Source organism: Octopus bimaculoides, chromosome 8 (genome assembly GCF_001194135.2).
Source record: "Octopus bimaculoides isolate UCB-OBI-ISO-001 chromosome 8, ASM119413v2, whole genome shotgun sequence".
In the NCBI taxonomy this organism is placed as follows: Eukaryota; Metazoa; Mollusca; class Cephalopoda; order Octopoda; family Octopodidae; genus Octopus; species Octopus bimaculoides.
Window position 1 is genome coordinate 78,962,021 of NC_068988.1, and position 18,135 is coordinate 78,980,155.

At 36.3% G+C, this 18,135-nt stretch overlaps 1 long non-coding RNA gene across 1 annotated transcript in view; it reads right to left on the bottom strand.

Moving 5' to 3' along the window:
• The window catches only part of LOC106878503 (uncharacterized), a 38,332-nt gene that overhangs the window by 18,205 nt on the left and 1,992 nt on the right, over nt 1-18,135 (bottom strand). Inside the window, exon 2 of the long non-coding RNA XR_001410506.2 lies at nt 5,466-5,584. This is a non-coding gene — a long non-coding RNA (uncharacterized LOC106878503). The remainder of the gene's footprint in view (nt 1-5,465; nt 5,585-18,135) is intronic.

Here is an 18,135-nt window from a genome sequence, read left to right on the forward strand (position 1 = left end):
CGATGGTCTCATTTTGTTGTTGGCATATACGACATAATGGGGAGCTGCCGTTCTTTAATATGTTGGCCTGGTAGTTCTTTGTAGGTAGGCATTGATCTTGGGCTGCTATGATAAACCCCTCTGTTTCTGATTTCAATCCAGAGGCCATTAACCATTGGTGGGTAAGGGCTTTGTCAATATCTGCATTATTCGCTCTCTTTGGGTATTTGCCATTGAGAGGTTTTCCATGCCATTTTTCAGTCATAATAGCTAAGGCAGCAATTTTATTATTATTATTATTATTATTATTATTATTATTATTATTACTTTTATTATTATTATTGAGTGAAGAGCAGTGCATGCCATCAAAGCGACACTAGGGTAAAATATACGAAGCCCAGTATACCCATTATGACTACCCGTCTGATAAGGGTACACCAGGCACATGCATCACAACCATATGTACGCAACATGGTGAACTCATATCAAGATAAACAGCGCATGACCTCGTAGGTGGGGCCCAGTTAGAATCTTCTTCTAGTCGAGTAGCCCATCCCGCTCAAAAGGTCCCTGAATAAGGTTTGTTTAAGGATGTTGAGCAAAACACCCATGTTTCCAAAGGCGAATTATTCAATGATGCTCCCCCACTACTTCTGCTCATGATCAGAGATGCACATATCATCAGCCACCAAGGGACATGCTCAACTGGTTAAGGTCAAACAACTGACAAGCAAATCTGTGGTATTAAGCAGAATATTTGCTGTAGCCCATTTTTTATACCAAGACAAGGCAATGTACATGATAACACTTCCAATCAGTTAAGATAAGAAGCCATGAGAGCCAGTGTCTGGTACTGCATCCGGGCACCTATTATTATTATTATTATTATTATTATTATTATTATTATTATTATTATTATTATTATTATTATTATTATTATTCCTTCGTAACACAATGTAGGTAAAAATGCACCGGAGTCTTTAGTCATTTGTTAAGTCACAACAAGGACCTCAGACAGATGATACTTTCTTTAAGATGTGCGCTGTGCCCAATAAGGCTGCTGTTTGCAAGACATCAATCTTGCATAGGATTTCCAGTTGCCTTAAGAAGTTTTGAAATTTCAATGAGATTGAGCCCAACGCTCCGATCATAACTGCTATAACTTTTACGTTACCCTTTCGCATTTTTTACAGTCTTGCCATTTCCACTTTCAATTCGGAGTACTTGGTGGTTTTTTTCAACCTCTTTACTCACATCATTCATGTCATTTGGTATGGCTACATCCAGTCATCTGACAGTATTTGTCTCTCTTACTCAATATGACAATATCCAGCTGACGGTGTTCGATTGCACGATCCGTCTGAAAATCATAGTCCCAGAGCATCGTTACTTTTCCATCCTCCTGCATAACTTTACTTGGCACATGTTCTCTTACTTCATATTGGTATTTAAGGCATAGGAGCCAATGAAGATACACACATATTTTATTGTGGTGGCGCTTATATTCTTTTTGTGCAAGACTCTCACATCCACTTATCAAGTGGGTCACATTTTCCACAGTTTCCACAGAGTTTGCATTTCTGGATGTCAGACGTTTTATAGATGTTATACTTCACTGAGTTGGTAGCGAGAGCCTCGTCTTGTGCAGAAATGATCAAGTTTTCAATGGTACACTTTAAATCACCTCGCTCAAGCCATGCCCACGATGTTGTATTCTCAAACTGTCCATGCCCACGATGTTGTATTATCAAATAGTTCATGCATTTTCATTTCAAGGTCTTTTCTCTTCTTGGCTTTTTGGTTAAACTCTTCCTCGCCCATCATTTCATCTGCATTTACACCCATATCTTTCGCAGTATATTGCAGCAGGTCTTCATCACTATTTATCAAATACTAGGCAAGCATTCTCCTTTCACTTCTTATACAATGGTCTATACTAATTAGTCCTCTGTCACCATTCTTTCTTTTCATATACAGTCTGTTTACGTTTGCTTTAGGGTGTAGCACCCCTGCAGCATCATCAACTTTCTCGTCCTTCCATCCAATGCTGATATTTCCTCCTTAGTCCATTTGAGGATGAACGCACTATATCTGACCACCGCAACTGCCCAGATATTCATTGCGGTAATCAAACTTTTGGCATTCAGGTTGGATTTGAACACCATCTTTACCCTTATTTGATACGTCTCGCTGACTTTGGCTTTCATTTCTGTGTGTAGAATGTCATCTTGCTCCAAAATCCCTAAATATTTATACCCACTGCCGTCGGGTTCACCCATGGTCTCTCCTGACGGTAACCGCAATCCTCTGCAAGATGCTGTCTTCCCTCTTTTCATATTAAGTACTGAGCATTTGGTAATCCTAAATTCCGATTCCGATGTCCCTACCACACTTCTAGACTGTTTTGGTTAAGGAATCTATCTGTTTTTCAGATTTCTAAAGTAATTTCAGGTCATCCATAAACAGAAGATGGTTCAATGATGGGCCTTTCTTCCCACATCGGTAACTCATCTTAACTTTCCTAAGTATCATTGTTATGGTATCGTACAATTACAAATAGTAACGGAGAAAACGAGTCACCTTGGAAGATCCCGCCTTTAATAATAACTTCTCCAAGGAATACATTACTTAAGTACAGTTTGGTTTTCCACTCTTTCGTGCATCAGAAAATTGTGATGTTGTCAACAACACCAAACATCTGCAGGCACTCAACGATCCAAGAATGAGGCATCATATCATATGCTTTCTTAAAATCAATCCAAGCTACAGACATGTTTGTATGGTGTTTTTACAATGTCTTAAAACTGTTTTATCGATGACCAGGTGATCTTTGGTACTCCGAGAACTCTTCCTACATCCTTTTTGTTTCCATGGTAATATTTCTTCATGTACCAGGAAAGTACATGTTTTTGCCGTACATATACCAGTGAGTATCTTCCAGATTATGTTTAGGCATGCTATGTGACGGTAGTTACCCACAATATTCCCCTTTTATTCTACCTTTCATTACAAGTGTTGTCCTCCCCGTCACCATCCATGCGGGGACTGTACCTTCTGGACATACTCATTCAATTATGCTGCTAGTCTTTCATGCACCGCGTGGCATCTCTTCAGCTAGAAACCATGAATCCCATCTGGTCCGGGGGCTTTCCAGTTAGGCACTTTACCTACTTGTTCTTTCACATCACCTGTGCTCATGACAATATTCCTTTGCTTCTTTGCTCTTTTTAATTCTGTCTTGATAGTTCCTATCCACATTGCATCCTTTTTATGCACTACATTGTTTCCCCATAATCCGCTCCAGAACTCCTTGGCTTGATTTGCATTGTCTCCTTCCCATTGTCTCCTTCGAACGTTCGGAAGAATTGCATCGGGTTATTTTTGAACAATCTGTTCTCCCCGAACTGCTTCTTCTGTTTTAACTGCTCTATTACTGCATTAAACCTGTTCTTTCGGTATTTTATATTTCTTCTCTAATTTTCCTCGGTCGGTCTTTTTCCCATTTTTCCACTTTCCTCTTAATCATTACTCAATTTTTCCTAGATCTTGCCTTGCCCACATTATGTCCCTTCCAATGCGTCGTTTCCACCATGGTTCTTCTGCTCCACCATTTTTTTGTTTTCTTAACTTGTAATTTCTCCCTAGCAAGTCATGCAATAGCTTGGCGAAGATTCCTTGTTTGTGTTATGTCCTCCGTCTAGAAGTATGGTATGACAGTATTTATCTTTTGTTTCACTTTATCTATCATACTCCTATCTACCCTTCTCATATTCATGGTGACTTTTTTATTCTGGAGCATTCATCAAGTTGGTGAGTCATCTTTGAATTTCAAGCAATTCATCATCTAGTTGGTTCATTTCCCCTGCATGTCTACCCACTACAGTATCAGGGTTCACTGTATAACGTTCCTGTTCCTCATCCTTAATTACCCCATCACCATTTCCTTGGTACTCCTGTCTACTCTTCTCTCTGCTTTCAACTCCTTTGTGACCCATCCGCAGGGTCTCTCAGACTCTCACTAATCCGAGATATTTCTACTCCAGCTAAGTAACCCTTCCTCTTAACCACTCTCACTTGGTTCATTAGTTTATTTCCTGGCATTGGACGCATGTCCCTTTCCATCCACGACTTCTTTCCTGCTTTTCTCTTTCATGACATTGAATAAGTGTATCGTTTTCTTCCTTCGTCCACTTATGTCTACTTTTGTGCACACCGTGTATATAATCTGTTGTGACATAACGACCGTCAGAGGCGAGATCACTGCCCCTCATGCGGGCGGTTTCAGACGTGCCGGGCGGGAAACCTTCACCATGATCGGCTATACCTTCATTCTCGCTGTTAATTCTTTCATTGTTGTGTTGTATCATGATTTCAAGAGTCGTTCGTGGGGTTGCCACGAGAGTTGTTATTGAGATCCCATCTATCTCTTCTTCTCTTTATTTGTATATACGCGTGCACATATATGTACATACACATATACAAACAATATATGAGTATATGCATATATATGTACATGTATGTATATACCTTCATCCACATGTACATATAGATACAATACTGGGTACATGACGTGGCAAAAGAACATGGACAAAATGGTAAACAAGGTGCAACAAACGAGCATGCCACATAGAAACATCTCCTTCATCAGCTGCCACCATTAAAACCCCGGCGTTTCGAAGAATTACATACACATATATATATATAACGTGCTTGCATTGTGTCGCCTCTATAACCACAGTGATTATCATTATCACTATCGTTCTACCTATAGCATTTAAAAATATTGATAATAATATACATCCCGGTATATTGAAGCAGATCTTCGTCACTGTTTATCAAATACTCGGCAATCGTTCTCCTTATACAATGGTCTATACTAATTAGTCCTCTGCCATCATTCTTTCTTTTCATATACAATCTGTTTGCGTTTGCAGTTAACACTTAATACTATCTTTTGCGCTCCCTTCATGAATGGTAATCCATGGATCATTCTCAATTAGTTTTTAGTTCCTTGGCTGGTCATTTCAAGTGCCCCCACAATCACTGGTATTGGAACCGTCTTGAGATGCTATCTTTGCTCCAACTACTGTCGTCATCTGCCCACTGTTCTCATTTGGTTTTGTATTCCGCTTGGACAGTGACATTATTAGAGGGGTCTTCTTGTTCAGAGGTAACTTTTCTGCCGGTCATCGTCTCTTGTATGCTATTTTTGTTTTCGTATCTTAAGTGCCTCAAGCCCATAGACAGAAATTACCCTTTATTTGTTTTCGAAGTTTTATTTCCGAGCATATCTGTTTTTTCTCCATTTAAAATGAGACATGTTACATTTGATATTTATTGTTATTATCATGTGCCTCTTTTAATTTGTTTAAACACTGTGTGCTCTACGTTGTCTTGTTTATGTACGAGGTGTACGGGTGCATGTGTGAATTATATAAACATTACATTTATGTGTATTTGCATATACGATTATTATTTGTACTTACAGTGTTTTTTCAGTAGCGACATTGCATTCTCGCATATTGCTTCAATTCATGTAAAGGCAAGTCGCATCACCGCATGTTGTTTATATTATCACACGCTTGTTTTTTCTGCGACAACGTATCTGAGAGAAATATAGGAGAGAAATATTTCGGTATCCTGATCTAATTTACATTAGGGACCAATTTTCTTTTATATTTTTGTTGTTTCATAAATCCTCTTTGCCCATGATCACAGATTATTATTATTATTATTATTATTATTATTATTATTATTATAATTATTTTTATTATTATTATTATTATTATTATTATTATTATTATTATTATTATTAGTAGTAGTAGTAGTAGTAGTAGTAGTAGTAGTAGTAGTAGTAGTAGTAGTAGTATTACATCTCTAGAAGTAGAAAGTTAGATGTTTAGTTACACTCGTGAATTTAAAATATTATTCATTCTACACCAGTGCAGAGATTTTCAAATACTATCGTGAATCATTCATTCTCAATGTTCTTCCTCTTTTCCATAGGCAATCATACACTCTGATCTCACACAAATGAACCTATTCTGATCTCTTATCTGTTTGAAATTAATTCCTTTTCACCACCCCTACCACCACCCCTATCACCACACATGCAAGCAGCATCGCAACACCAGCATTAAATATTTCTCATTACAGAACTAAATGGTTTGCATAGCAGATCTAATTATTTCACATAAAAAGACTAATTAACATATTTAAAATTAGTAATAATTTCTCATGTCAGCATTAGATCAGTGCTTCTTACAGAGTGCCCTATGAGAAATGAAAAGGGAGCGGATAAATAAAGGAGGTTTCCAACGCTCTAAGCTTGATGAATAAAGAAGTACTCAATGAGAGAAAAATCAATTTTTGTTATCTCATTAATAAAGAAGAGGAGGGTCGTCAAAAGTTCCAGCAATATTTGTTGGGGAGAGGTTGGTAGGTGGCAGTTTAAGGATCACCGCAGAAGATTGTAATTTTTGATGAATAAATCCATCAAAGTACTTATTTTATCAAACTATGACAGGATTTGAACTCAAAATCTAAAGGTGGGCATATAAATATCAAAAGGCTTTGTTTAGTGCTCTACCACTTTTGTCATCCACTGACCGTTTGTCAAAGCTTCGATGTCAAACTAAGAAGAAACGCTGGTTTGGTCGTTCATATTGGCGAAACTATTTTCTCTTGTTTGTGATGAAGACAAATACGTGGTAATTAAGTGCAGAATAGAAATTAGATGATACGGTATCAAGTCTACAGTTATATTTGAAATCAAATACTGTTGTATGTTTGACTGAGGCTGGAATATATGTTAGCAAATCAATTTACAGCAATCCCTCGTCATATCGCGGTTCACCTATCGCAGTTCACCTATCATTGTTCACCTATCGCAGTTCACCTATCACTGTTCACCTATCGCTGTTCACCTATCACAGTTCACCTATCACGGTTTATTATTTAAGCTTACGTCGATTCCTCCGTGGTGTTGTTTTGCATTTTTGATAAAATAGATATATACAAATTATAAAATAAAAATTTAATCTACTGTACAGTACTGTTTCTACTTCGCAGATTTTCACTTATCGCAGGGGTTTTGGATAGTCGAGGGATTACTGTATGTCAAAGAAAGATAATATTAATTACATAATAAGGGTGAATTGAAACTTCTGTACGTGAGTAAGGAAACCATGTTGACAGTCTCGTTTAGTGTTTTGTTCTAAGGTAAAGTGTTTTCTTACCTCGATTCAAGTTCACACAATTGTACTAGAAGAAAACTTGAACTCCAAACTTAAATTATCTTTAATCACAGAAGTTAAATTAACATAACTGCTGAAAAACATTTTATTTGTTGCTGGCTCTTCTGACTCTATGCTACTATAATCCCTCCGCCTTATGCTGACAAATACACGGACAGAAATTAAAGAGTCTCAGTTCTTTATTTCGAATGTTTGAAAGGAATTCTTACTGAGATTGATTCTTTCCCCTAAAGTATAAGCGATATTTCTCTGAAAGCAGTATACTAAAGACTTGGTCATTTCATAGGTTTTCGACGTCAGCATTAACAAAGATAGTAGTAAATGTGGTTTCTGACAACAATATTAGAATTTATCTAGCATTAATGTTTGCTCAAGGAAAGGAGACAATTCAGAACGCTTTATTGGGTACCATCAAGAAACTTGTAGTTATGGTTCATTATTAGAGTCAATGACGAAGCCAAGTTCTGTTTTTTTTTTTTTTTTGACTGAGTTACGATAACAACAAAAGTGAAAGAGCAAGAGATATGACTGGACATGTCAGTGTTGCAGCATGACCTTACTGCTGACCCCTGAATCAAAACAACGCACGAACCAAGGAACTAAGAAAATGAAAGTAAACAAAGGCAAACAGTTGTCGAACATTGTTAACGGCTGGGTACCAATTAATATTAGGCAAGTCAAGTGGAATGAACTGTTTTAACAGTAGGAAATCATGTAAAGAGATGAATTAAAGTCAAATCTCAAGAGAAAAGCCATGCCAGAACAATAGATACATCCCTGTAGATAAAGAGCAAACATCTGATAGTCTATGAATGAACAGAAGATGATATTGTAACAGACACAATATGGGGTTCTTGTTTTCCTCATTTTTCCATCTCTTTGATTATTCCCCACCTCTGTTATACATTCTTCTTTGCTTATTTTCTTTTAGTATTTCTATATTTTTTCTTTCTCCCATTCATTTTATTCCTCCTCTCTCTTTCTCTTTTTCTTTCTCCCTCTCTCTTTCTCTCTTTTGCTCTCTCTGCATCTTTATCTCACACACTTTCCTTTTACCAATAATTCATACTTCCTTTCTCTGCAGTAAACACACAGCCATACATATACTTAGGCACGTATATTATATATCTTCATCTTATTCTTCCTTTTTTCTTGATTTGCTGCGATATTGTCATCTCCATTCTCTATTGTCGTGTGTCTGTGATGACGGCAGTGGGGAGCTGTAAAGCCATTTCTTTAAAGAAAGTTTCTTTGAGACTTGTCAATCACTTATGATTGATAGACAGATGAATCAGAAAAACGCGCCCAGACACACATACGCACATGCACGCACGCGCACAAACACGAGCGCGCGCACTCACAATTACACAAACACACGCACACACACGCACGTACTCACACACACACACACAAACACACACACGCACACACACACACACACACACAAACGCAACATACATACACACATTTCATTATGTATATTATATGGTCTATTTTAATACCGCTGTTTCAGAAGATAAGTGCACCACTTTCACTACAGTGCTGGAGCTCAGCTTGACACTACTGACATAAATCTTGAGATTCTTTGGCGAAATACAATCTGGAAGGGAGGAAGATAGGGAGAAAACATACGGTGTGAAGAAAGAACCAAAACGAAAGGAGAGAGAACAGCTGCAACAGCAGCAGTAGTAGTAGTAGCAGTAGAAGTAAAAAAGTAGAAGAAATTGAATAACCGGAAGAAAATGGAGAAGACAGAGGTGAATGGCGATTGAAAGCAACATATTGTGTTACTCTGAGAAAGGCTAGTGATTGTTGGAAGCACGTGAAACCTATGAGACTAACAACAGTTCTACGTATGTCCTCAGTTACCAAAGTTTATTTACTTAATAATATTCCTGTTATTACACGTATATGTGAAGCGATGTGTGATATTGAATGATGTGATTTAGTGTGGTATACTGTGATTTAGTTTATATATTTCCCACCGTTCAGACATAAATATAAAGTTATACACGTGTGAATTAGAGTACTTGCTTATGCAACCGTCTCATAACTAATCGTGAGAAGCTAGGTTTCATAAAGTAAGATCGAACGCCACTGATTAATTTCAATTGCAACACGTTAATGAAATAAGAAAAATGCGTAAAACTTTTAATAAGTATAGCTTCTAGCAGGTACATATACGAGTACATACCTATAAACATATACGTAAATATATAAATGTGCACATATTCATGAAGCAAAACGCATAGCTATAAAGGCGATTAAGTGTGGACACATACACACTCACGCACACGCACACACACATTCACACACACTCACACACACTCACACACACACTTACTCACAAATGCACACACACGCACTCACGAGCGCACATATAAAAGTTAATCATAGCTGTTCACTTCATTTTACTCAATCCTGTTGTCACCAAGACATGCTATGTCAATTACCAGGCATGTTTTTTTTTTCTTTTCTGTTCACCACAACAACGTTAGGTTTCCAATGATAATCTGATGGTCATAATGAATCATTGTATCCCACAAGATTTTGCAATCCTCATCCTCAATAATTCCTTCTGAGATATGGTCATACCACGTCCTTGATCTTGATCTTTTTAGGACATGATTTCCATAAAGCTCCTAATGGATCATGGTTGCCACATTGTCATATCGCGTTTAATATTTGCGTTGTACTAATTTCTGGCATTCGCAAACAATGTCCCACACTGTTTCCCCACCTCTCACTGCACATTCTGCATTTGTCGCTCTCAGTTATTTTTATCAATTCTGCACTTCACATAGTCTGTCCTCAGTGCTTGTTCTTGTGCCGTATCTCTTGCAAACTGAACGTACAATTCTTTTTCCTTTTCATGTTTTTTTCCCTCTTTGAATTTCTCTTTCTCAACACAGTTATCAGTTTCGATGATGCTGGATTTCTTCACATGCATCAACAATGGTTCCACGGCAGTTTTTACATTTCACCCTAAACTGTTCTCTTCCAATTCAACACAACCCTGACAGCTGATCAAACCTTTCTCATCCTCCCTTCATGACGCATACAACCGATCAGGGTCACTCATGGGATGAAACAATAATAATAATGATTATAATGATAAGTTCTCACCTCTGTTTTCTGCTATGAGATTACTTTTATCAGTAAAAATTGTATTTTCATCGTTTTCTCCGTTGCTGTTTGCCAACACTCGTCTTTTGATAGCTTCGAGCTCTACTTCTGTGAACCAGCGATTTTTTTGTTATTGCTCTAGCTTGATCAGATAATCACATTATTATTATTATTATTATTGTTGTTGTTGTTGTTGTTGTTATTATTTTGGTGGCGGATTGAGTGAAACACCAGAGCCTTTGAAGAAATGCTGTATTTCTGCTGAATCTTTGCATTCTAAGTTCAAATCACGCCGACGTCAATTCAAAGTTCTTATCAAATACTGAAATCGATGCTATCGACTAGCCCGACTCTTCTTAAAATAGCTAGCCTTGTATCTAAATTAGAAACCGTCATTTTGGACGGCGAATTCGCTAAATCTTTTAGAACATGGGGGAAAACGATGCCTTGCAGTGTTTTTGTCCGGCTCCTTACGCTGTAGTTTCAATTCGTGCAAAAGTCAATTTCTGATGTCGATAAAATAAAGAACCAAATAGGTGCTAGATCGACCAAATATCTTCACTTGAAATTGCTGGTCTTGTGCGTCAATTAGAAACTATTAGTATTATAAATAGAAGCAGTAGTGTTTGTGTTATGTCGTCTAGCCTCAAATGAGTATCACCTGACCAAACCTATGATCATAAGTGTTGAAGCCTTGACAATTTTAAGGCATTGTGTATCTAGGCTTGCATTGACTAATGCGTACTGTTTCAATACGGTAAGGTGTGAATTAAGAGGAATTTGACTGCTAGTGTGCCGCGAAAAGAAATAATACCCAATATTTCAGGTCCCGTTATTAGAGAATGTGAGAATATTGCCACTGTAACTTTAGAGCGGTTAAGAAAATTGAGAAAAAAAAACACAACATAATCCAAGTAGATGATGACACGTATTGAAAATGACGGCCGTAGTTGCGACTTGAGAGGAATCTGTCTTACACAACGTACACATTTCGCTTCTATAATCATTTGTCCTCACTAGTTCCAATATTGCAAAAGCAGTAAATGCAAATTTTTAGAATCGATCGATCGCTGCTAACGTACGAAAACCGATTTTTGATTATTCACTTATCGATGTCTTTAAACTACTTGGTAGTACTGACATTATTAATCAAAATGCTTGTTTTCATGCAAAGGCGTTTGTGAATTTGTAGTTCTATCTGTACATATATGTATATGGTGTGTGTGGGGGGTGGGGTTGGGGGTGTCTGTATTCACGTGTTATATTATGGACATTGCATACTTTTAGAAATATAGTATGTTTGGTGAAACTGTGGGGAAGAGATTCGTTTAGGACTGCATTTTCGTAGTGTAAGAGGTAAAAAAAAAACCTAAATTCTATCCTTCAGGAAGGTTTTTACTTTAAAGAAATCTCACGTTTAATATGTAGCTGCAAATAGTGGCACGCTGGTACTAAAGTAACAGCAAAGGATAAGAAAATGATTTATACTGGATTGAGAGACGTTTGATGGTAAGCTATTTCTGAATTGACAATTCTCTAAGAATTGACAATACTGGGATTAATCTCGGTGTTAGTCGACATGACAATGCCGTAGAAATATTTATTTACGAAGCAATAATATTGATATAGTTATGTCTTGTGTCGCTCCAAGTTAGCATGTCCTTGTGTAATAAATAGAGAATAAGACCTACATATCGACTTCTGTTAGTTATTCAATTAAAGTAACTGGTAAAACAGTTTACTTTGTTCTTGATTTCGACTTTTAGGTTCAATATAGCCTTTTCTGTTTTTCTTTCTGAAAATTATTATTGAATAACAATATGATACATTATCTCGTTTTATTTTTTCATTTTATTGTATGAGATAAACGAAACTAAAATTTCTGCTAGAATGATAGCTAAAGTACATAGCGTTTGTAAGTCGATGGATTAACTTAAAAAATACAGTGAGGGAGAGAGCAATGATTCTAACCTTGTCATTAATAGTTGATTGTTTTCATATTACAAACAAAGGAATCCCTAATACTTAGTCTACGGCTTGATGAGTTGGAGAGTTTGGTGAGAGTGTCTATTGCAGGGAACATTGACAGCTCTGTAAAATTGGCGAGTATTTCGTTCATCTGCATTACTGATTGTCCGCTTGAACCTACTTTCAATTTTGTCATAACCATTTCCCCAGGATAATGTGGAATTAAAAAAAGATAGGAAACTGTAGAAATGAAAAGATTAGTTACAAAGAACAAAGTATATGAAACACAAGATTGTTTGACATTCATCAATTTATCGTGCTCATTTTACTTCGGTGATGGACATCTGGTCAAGAAACGATATTTACTAGAAGTAGTCACTGAGAAATTACATTTACGTATTATGCACAAATATGATCTACAGAACCAGTCTATAACGGACAAGCAGACAGTCATTGTGAAATAAAGCAAAATAGTTTTTGAAGTATATTTTCTTTCTTGCAGTCGTTCAGAGGTACTGTGGTAACGCGTGGCGTCTAATAATTAGTCGGTTCCTTGTCATAAATTGTTTTAAGCTTCACGTATGAAAAACAATGCTTTTTTTATTCTATTTGCAACACTACTGAAACAACTTCACACCGAATGTATCAGGTGTCATTTTGTTTTCTCTAAGCAATCTCGATCCTGTGGATTTGTTCTCTGAAAATACCATGGACTGGGATTCTTCAGAGTCGAAGAAGTAATGTGTTGTGAAGTCTCTCCGTCTCTCGATTAAACAACCATGGAAATATTTCCTATGAGAAAAATCAAACAACGTGCGTTTGTTATTACAACTCGAACAAACATATAGATACGTGCTTGATGGTGAAATTAGGGTCTATTTCATTCGAGTCCTAAAAATAACAAGTAAACAAACATCCCTCCCCCCATAAAAAAACATGAAATGGAATTCTTGTATAAATAGAACTTCCCAAAACATCAGAATTTGAAATTCACTTTTGGTCTTTTGTAGATCTCAAAACAATGAACCAGATTCACCATTGAGGATTTGTGTCTTGTCAAAAGAAACTAATATTTGAATAGAGCTGTAAGTAGCTAAAGGTGTTCTCACATTAATTATCAATTAAATTTTCAGTGTTGATTAATAAACTATTTCTTCATGCCCGTTATGAGTAAAATAATTTAATATCAATTGTCCGGTGAATGATGGTTATGTTTCTGCCTGACTATCTATAACCAGCCCATGAATCAATGGCTGACGTGATTAAATCGATTAAAACCAAGAAGTTGTGATGTTCATGCCTTTTACAGGTTTCTTGTGACGCGGAGTAAGCAAAATGGTGACGGCCGAGAATTAAAACCGTGTCTTAATTTTGGCTGATTGATTCTGCGGAATCCGCTCTAGCTAATTAGGTCATGGTTCCGCAAATTTGCCTCAACAGTTTATGAAGATAAACTTCTCTAAATTGAATTACTTTAGCATGGAATAACAATGATTATGAAGTTCGTTATTGAAAAGGATTTGAGCAAGCATTAACCTACTAGAGATAATAGACAAATCGACCTTAAATGATGCCATGCCATCTTCAAAATAGAACTCACTGTATAATGTAGTTCTACACACGCACTGTCTATGAAATTTGATTGGCTGGAGGAAAAGCTACACGATATTGTATCAATAGAATTAGCTAGTGTATTAGAGATATCGCTTCATGTCGGTATAAATGAAGAAAATAGTTTTTAGTTTTTCTTTTTTGTCGACACAACTTCGATTCTCTCACTTTGAAGGGCAGCGTTGGATTGTTTCCCCTCTTTTTAATAACTACTGAGAGACACGCTTAACAGAAATACCAATACAATGTTGCAAAAAATTATGGTGGCCGTAAAACTGATTCAATCTTAATTTTGCGTCAGACATAATTTTTATATGCTACACTTTGCTAAAGTAAAATCAAGTAACAAGTTTTAACTTTTAGTTACTCTCTTTGGTAGCATCGCTTTAACCATAGGAATATTGAGGTACAAAAGAAACAGAACCAAGAAATAACAAAAGTTATCAGAAATGATGGAAAATAATAAATGAGAAAAGAAAATTGTTACAGGAAAGAATGTTGACCTTAAATAGAAACATTGTAGGATTAAAATAACAAGCATTAAGCTTATCTTGAGTGTTCAGTTCTGCTGGAGACATAGAATGATTTTGCTCCATAGAGTTGAATTGATGATAATTAACGTCATATTCTTCCCACCGGTTTCTGCTCATATTTAGGCCACCAGAAAAAAAAAACATAAAACACTAAAATTTTCTTCAATATATACACATCTTAAGATTAAAACTATTATTTTAAATCGTAAATCTGCAGATAAGCAGAGTTTTCATATCAATGCTTTATTTTCACACAGATTGCAGCCATTTCTTATAACCAATTGGATCGCCGAGATATCTCTGAGTATTGCTAGTATATTGCATATTGAAAGTAAACAAGTAAACACTTGATTTTCTTCTCGTTACCAACTCCAAGTTCATAGCAATATTTGGAGTTAGCAATGCAAGTTAATGACCTATATTTTTGTCTTTCTTATAAAAATGAGGTTTTGTACTTATCAAATTTATAGTAAAGTTATTGTTTGCAGTACTAAATTATATTGCTTATAATTAACTATGTTCGCATTGAATCATGGACCCTTGCCGAAACATGACCTTTTCAACCAGCTGCATCCAAAGGCTCGATTTTTACACGCAATTATTAATAGCTTTATCTACTTCGAGTTCAACAGTTAAAAAAACAATTATTTTATGTTTTCTTGAAGTTTCTAAAGTTTTTAGGCTCTCTTTATATTTTCTTTATACCAACAACAATATATATTTTGTATAATAACGTTATATCTATAAAGCAATTCACGCACATTTGCTTATTTGAACAAAACACTAGCGTGACCATACGCTAGTGTTGTTTGTAGTCTTAGGTCGGAACAGCTTCTTTATTTTCAAATCTCCAAGATCATATCCAAAGTAGTTGATCTAAGTAGACCTTCCCCGCTTTACCAATACAATAACGAGCTCACCAGCATGCTGTTTCACTGCCGTCTTTTCTACAGCTCCTCTAAACTACTACCAGTATACTTACAGCCGAAACATCCCGTTTCCTCTTGTCATCTCGACTGCTCACATGCTTCTTAAACAGTTCATCCCAAACAGTTGTAACTGTCTAGAACTTTATCCCTGACTACGTTTCCCCACTGATATCAACTCTCAACATTTAATCTGAACATTAGTTACATCGACGTCACAATCTGGTATGGAACGTGGAAAGTGCCATTGGCACTGCCCATCATATCTTAACTAAAATGTCTGTCATCAGCAAATCTTGTTCAATGTTTGAATCTATGACTGAAACAATTACTATATGTCCAAGGGGTCTCTTGTCTTCCTCTGCAAAACTCTCACACACGTGAGCCTACAAATCACGATTCTTTGTTTCGAAAAACAGTTATAGAAGATTCTTCAAATACTTCTAGTTTTTAATGTCCATGAGCAAAGAATGAACGTTCTTTAATCTCAGTTCCACGTTTTCTTCTAAACCGGTGACCTTGCATCTATGTAAAAATATCTTTTTGACAATTACTATTGTTGAGAGGTTTTATGAGAGATTTGGTTATTGAATATATATCGGCACAGGCTACAATTTCTAATTATTGCTAGCATCATAGAACCTCACAATTTGGAAATCATAGAAACATAATATTACATTACACTTTTCTTTAGATGTATTGCCAATGGTTTACTTTAACTGCGTGTCTTATCAAGATTTCCAATCTTCTAAAAGGCAACATAGTGTCGAATAAAGGGTGGAATGTTGTATTGAATACTTCGTGCTATTTAATTATGTCCAAATCTCACTGAGGTGGACTTTGTGTTTCAGCTTCCACGGCCGATGAAATAGAGTACAAGTCAAGAACCATTCGACTGGATGCTTCTTACACTACAAGCGATGCAGCTGTGTCAGGCTTTGAATCAATGTTTAGTTATATCGCTTTAGTTTTGAGTCCAAATCCTGCTTGACTTTGCCTTTCAATCGACAGTAGGTCTTTATAAATTGCGCGGTCTTTTGGATATCGTTCTCGACAAAATTATGACAGCAGTATAGTGAGAAAAATAGTAGAATATTTTACACATAACATGAAGGTGTGCTAAGCATAGCTGAGTGGTTAACCAGCTGGTATCACAATTACGAGTTTATGGATGTGATCGCACTGCGCGATAATCTGATATACCTTTGAGTCAACCAATATTTTCTACAAACATTGTGAAGAGAAGCACGTGGGTGGAATAGTTTTTGTTCTTGGATGATGAAGGGGTTAACGGTGTTACCCCGTTTAACCATTTCGCCTGCTCATTCGAAGCCTTTAGCAGAGAACATTCTGTTCCGAGTATTCGAGGGAACATTTAGGATAATTTACCACTTTTTCCCTGTAGTCATGGAGACCTAACAGATCATTAAATAATAATAATAATAATAATAATAGTTCCAAATTTTGGCACAGGTCCGGGAATTCCGCTGGAGACTGCCCGCCGATCGCATCGATCCCATTGCTCAACTGGTACTTATTTTATCGACCCTGAAAGGATGAAAGCAAAGTTAACCTCGTAAAGACGGACGAAATGTCACTAAGCAGTTTGTCCGACATACCATCGGTTCTAGCGAGAAAGTAGATGTATATAGTCCTCTTAAATACGAGATAGCAAGATGAGAAAGGCTGATTATCAAAAGATTTTGAGAGGAACATAAAGACAATAGGAATAGTGTCCGGTAGGGCTGTTGCAAAAGGTTTGCCTCTTTAACACTGCCAAAATTATGTGGTAAGTATTAGCGGATCTATTCCATCTCAATCACAGACTTTTTGATTAATTTTTTACGACTAAAGTTTGAAGCTTCGAATACTGGTAGAATTTCTCACGTACAACATGGTTTACTCAGAACGTTCTTGACCAAATTTCGTATTTTAGGAGTTATTTCGTGTTAAAGTTGTCGTATTTGGGTAATTTCAACCAACCAACGACGTGTATTCGGTTGAAGAAAGCTACTGCTGTTTGCGGTAGTTATTAAAGAAGAACAACTTCTGGGTCATCTCTACTAAATGTCACCATTCTGTTCTATTCGTATGGTGTGTGAAGACGACGCCATCTTTCTCCTTTCTTCCTTTCTAGTCATCACCGTGCATTCCTTACTCTTAGTAAAATGAAATCATGGCAATAACAATACATTACGCAGTTGTAAGAGAAGGCATTTTGAAACTACATAAACGGCAACAACAAAAAAGCTAGCTGCAGACTCGTGGTGACATTTAGTAGATATGACCCGGAAGTTGTTCCTCTTCAATTACTATCGCAAACAGCAGTAGCTTTCTTCAACCGAATACACGTCGTTGATTGGTTGAAATTACCCAAATACGACAACTTTAACACGATATAACTTCTAAAATACGAAATTTGGTCAAAAATGTTCAGAGTAAACCGTGTTGTACGTGAGAAATTCTACAGTATTCGAAGTTTCAAACTGTTTAGTTTAAAAAAAAAATTAATCTGTGATTGAGATGGAATATTAGCTACTTAAAGAAAAAAAACATTGTATGTGGGATGCAGGTAGCAATCTCACTACTCTTGCAAGATTCCAAGAATTCCCGCAAAACATAAGTTAAAATAATAATAATAATAATAATAATAATAATAATAATAATAATAATAATAATAATAATAATAATAATAATAACAATAATAATAATAATAATAATAATAATAATAATAAT